Source organism: Chelonus insularis, unplaced genomic scaffold, assembly GCF_013357705.1.
Source record: "Chelonus insularis isolate UGA/USDA-ARS -01 unplaced genomic scaffold, ASM1335770v1 contig_41_pilon, whole genome shotgun sequence".
NCBI classification, from domain to species: domain Eukaryota; kingdom Metazoa; phylum Arthropoda; class Insecta; order Hymenoptera; family Braconidae; genus Chelonus; species Chelonus insularis.
This window is the reverse complement of record NW_023276571.1, coordinates 412045-416808: the sequence shown is the minus strand read 5'-3', so window position 1 is coordinate 416808 and position 4764 is coordinate 412045. Positions and strand designations below refer to the sequence as shown.

At 29.3% G+C, this 4764-nt stretch overlaps 1 long non-coding RNA gene across 1 annotated transcript; it reads right to left on the bottom strand.

Annotated features, from left to right (window-relative positions):
- Positions 1-1631: 1631 nt before the first annotated feature.
- LOC118069554 (uncharacterized) lies at positions 1632-3963 on the bottom strand. Its single transcript, XR_004690639.1, has 4 exons — positions 2691-3963; positions 2498-2620; positions 1856-2139; positions 1632-1758 (listed from the first exon to the last, which is right to left on the bottom strand). It is a non-coding gene; the product is annotated as an uncharacterized lncRNA (long non-coding RNA).
- Between the last annotated feature and the right edge of the window lie 801 nt (positions 3964-4764).

The following is a 4764-nucleotide window of genomic DNA, read 5'->3' as shown; positions in this document are numbered from 1 at the left end:
ACTATTTACCCAATTGTTAGATAATATTGAAGAATAAAATCTCAGATTAAAAAAAAAATATTCACAAATGTATTCACTCATGTTTTAATCACTAAAGACGTTATTTATATACCAAAAAAAAACATAAAAATACGTCATTGATATTCTTAAGATGATAGCAGGCAATTTCATGTTAAAGAGTCATTAACAGCGTGATGATCATAGCTCGAGCCACTGGTAAAAGGGCGGGCTGCTGTCATGCGTTTAATTACCAATCAGAAACGCTAGGTCGATCTCTTTCCGTCTTTTTGCTATGAGTTATATATACATCATCTTACTTACGATGCAAATAAAAAAAGATATACCCTACCGGAAACTTCCTATGAGGCTCTCTGAGTACTGTCTTATGTCGGTTTGCATGCTTTATTATACTTTATAAACCAGCTGCACGCAAAACGACGCACATAATCATCATCCGATAACAGATCCCTTGATGCTATTCGATGACAGGAAATTTGCACGCTTTTCCGGCAATATTTATGATTTTTACTTCATTTACATTTTTATTATAAAACTTCATCAACCATTTAAAATTATCGTTGGATAATCGAAATTATAGTTTCAAGTAATTGTGCTTGGTATTGTGGAGATAAAAAAAAAAAGCTATTTTTAAACCATAATATCACATTTTGATGGAAGTATTATCTTTTCCATTTAATTTTATCAACAAAATTTAATCTTATTTCAATTTAATAATTTTGAATTAAAATCAAACTTTTCCGGGTCAATGAACGATTAAGGGTATATTTATTTTTTTATTAATCACTAATTACAATAATTAAAGAAGGTATCTTTATAGACTTGAGGTAATAAGATTAAGCAAAAGCGTGTCTTTGATGCATCAAAGAGTAATGGGCGTAATTACCTCATATAACCATATTACTTTATACTCTCTTCTATTCTTTTTTTTTTTTTTTTAATAAATTTACTCCAATCTTCAAAAACATTAATTTTCTTCAATAACTGAAAAGTTAATATACTAGTTAAAAAAAAAACTTCAGTGATGTCTTGAAGACGTCAAAATGCATTGATTGAAACCTCATCTCAATTGTTATCTCGATTCATTCATAAGTTCTCATTAAGAAGAAAATTCATGACCAATTCAACCCATGGTAAAGTATTATTATTTTTAATAGACAACTGATTATGAATATTTAGTTCTTTTCTTTTGCTGCAGGTTGACTATCAATCGATGTGCTATTGATAGATGGTTCTTTTCTTCACTTTTGTAGAAAAAAGGTTCTTCCTTCATCATCAATATAATTCCTTTGATGGAAGATTTTTTATTTTATTTATCAATTGAATAAAAAAATTCTATATTAGATTGATGTAATATAAAAACTCAGTTTATGAAATACAAAAAATGGTTATGAATAATAAATGAGAGTTTCATGAATGAGTGTTGTCATTTTCATCAACAACCTACTTATCTGTAAGAAAGAATAAAAAAGAATCAAAGTATAATCAATTTAAACTCCGCACGTAAATAAATAATCCAATCAAATAAATTAAGCAATTTAAATACAATCTTTTATTATAATTTCTGCTATAAAGCCTTGTATTAACACATCCACTGAAATAATCCCCAGTTGAAATTGGAGAAGTTAGAGGAAGTGCATCGACTCAGACTCTGCTTGTGCATCGCTCGAACACCGAACAACGGCATAAAGGCCGTTGCGACTAGCGGTTCCTTGTCCAAGGAAGATCTAGATTACAGATCTAGTGAAAATTAATTGTCTACTCTTCAGACGCCCATGCACATATAATACCCATTCCTTATAAACTAAATAAAAAATCACAAGAAAAAATAACTCACCAACATTCCAATGCTATTTCTATGAGTAAATATTTATTTTAGCAGTGAAGAATATTTTGGCTACTCATTTCCACTAGAAAACTCCATGATTGTACCAGATGATAGATAATTATCATTGTGAGGCAGTAAATGACTTGAAAATTAAGATGAACATCCAAAGTTTGCTATTAGCCACCTGGTAGGATTTCTGGTGTTGACCTGCTCCAAATTTTTAGCCTTTCAAAGTACCTGTTTTAATTCCTTAATTTTAGTTGAGTTTATTGTGAAGACTAGTAGATAAGTACCTGGAAAAACAAAAAGCATGACTTTTATGCCAACGAAAAAAATTTAAAAGCAATTGCAAAACAAGTTGGAAGTTTTTTAAATCTTATGGGAGTTAGTCTGGTCTAGGTAGTTCTAAGGATTGAAGAATTCTGTTTCTAATAGTTAACATCATAAGAAACCATCAATGTCAGATGCCAGTTTTTGGCATCATAAAACGATTTTTAATATCAATGCCATCACCAATTAAAGTTTGTTTGTACTACTTTTCCAATAGCACTACCTCTCTTTTTTCAGACAAACGAATTTAAATATTTTTTCCTCAAAATGTGTAAGTTAAAATTGAATAAAAATATCTTCAAGTATTCTCCATATATTCACCAATTATCAATATTTGTCCAAGGAAGCATCAAGTTTTATTTTCAAGTATCCTTCATAAAAATATACCAGCAAGATAACTACTTCAAGAATGAGAATTGGAACAAGTTGCATCAAACCTGAAAACTAACAAAAAATGACTATTATTAGTGAGCTTTGATGAATTTTAGCTTAGCTCGTTAAAACATTTCTTTACCTTCTTATTCCAAGTGTATGTATATAAAACATCCTGGGTAGTCTTATAGAGTGGCATAGAGTACAGTTCTTGTCATCACTTGGAAAAATAAATGAATAAAAAGAAAAGAAACAAATGAGGAGAAAATGAGACTCTCATCTTTAAGTATGGTCTAAGACTCTGACGCCAAGCAAACCCACAGGGGGTCTAACTCTGTGTCTGACATGTTTATTACGCTCGTTCTCTCCACTCGATTCGTGTGCTATACCTACACTTTGCGGTTCTCTTCCATACTTTGTTTGTTTCCCAAACACTCGTTCAACTTTTTCATTTTTTTTTCTTTCTTTCATATTCCCAACAAGACCAATGACAATTTTTCTAGTTTCTTGCCTTGTGGCTAACAACCTTTGGATATTTTTTCAAATAAAATAAAAATTATGTAATATTTTTATCAATTTTACTTTAGAGTCTTCTTCTTATGATGCTTCTTCATGAGTTTATGCTAAGTTTAATTGTTATTGAGGCTATGTAGGTGATGATTCTTGTCATGAATTTGGTCTGATCGAGACAGTTGATATAAAAGAATGTGAAAAAAGAGTCAAAAAGAATGAGAAAATTACAGCTAGAATTCTAGAAGGTTAAGTAACTGTCCAAATGACTGGAATATATACTCAGTATTTTATTTCATTCTCAGTTGTAAATGACCCTGGGGAAATATTTACGTTAATACTATTTTCAAGTATCTTTTTTTTTATCAAGGATCTTTGAGGATAAATCAAGGCCGTTTTAAAATATCTCTAACGTTTTCTTATCTATTTAATTATTTGAAATTTTTCAACAACCTACTAAATACATTTTTATCATTAGTTATTAATTTGGTCTGAATTTGTTTTAATCGTTAATTGCTTTCATCTTGATCTACATCGAACCTATAACTTAGTAGGCTTTCTAAAGTTGTTCGTTGATAATGGTCGGATATAACTTCTAAATATCTAGTTATTTTTTAAATTTCATCAATAAAATTTTTATTAATTAAAAAATAAATTATTTTAATTGAAAATGTTTGTTATGAAAATAATTAACCTCAAAAATTCTCACAGTTTTTTGATGATGAAAGCTTTCCATTGAAGGTTGATTCTATTTATTGATCTATTCTTTCAGCATTATAAGTCCGTTTGACTTTAAAACGTGATGAGTGTAGTTTACTTTAGAGGTTAGATTCCATAGTTGTTGAAGTAACTTCTATTGAAGAAATTATATGAATACAATGTCTGGAGCGAGAGGAATCGAGACAAAGCTGTCAGGTAAACGATATAACCTTAATATTGACGTTGTCATTGTCTCAATTACTTCAGACAAGTGGCGTCTCTTGAGGCAAGATTTACCTAAGAAAATATTTACGTGGGTCAACTTATGGGATAATCATGAATGCTACGAGACACGAGGGCGTGTCTGTCGGCTGGCTTATAATCACAAGGAGTTTTAAATTTTCTCACTTTATTTATTTAAGATCGACACGCATACATTTTGATAACGGTACTCCAATAAATCTTTATTCATAATAAAAATGAGTAAAAGGGGTGTGACCTCTTGAGTCTATACTTCAGCATTGGAGCAGCATCAATTCTCCATTTAATTTGTTCGAGTCCCAGTTTGGTAATATTAAATTAATTTCTTATAAAAAATAGTCTTTAATTGAACAACATAATGATTATGAATAAATATCATAAATAATGCAAATAAATAAAAATGTGAGGTTAGATTGTTTATTGTTGGATTTATATTTAGACTTAAATCATTAGTTGTGTTCTAAATTTGTGCTAATAGTCAAAACAAAATTACCCTCAATATATTTATAATTGTTTTTTCTAATTAATTATTGTTTATTATTCTATTGGTAATTTTTACAAACCTTTACAAACAAATTTATTAACTAACCTCTTTTTGTAGGCAAAATGATCATTTCTATCCAACTGGGAATTCAACTCCACTTTATATGAATAAATAAAAAATAAATATTTTATTGAATATTATTTATTATGCAATTTATTGCAATAAAACAAGTGAATCTAACCACATGTACCAATAGTGGAAT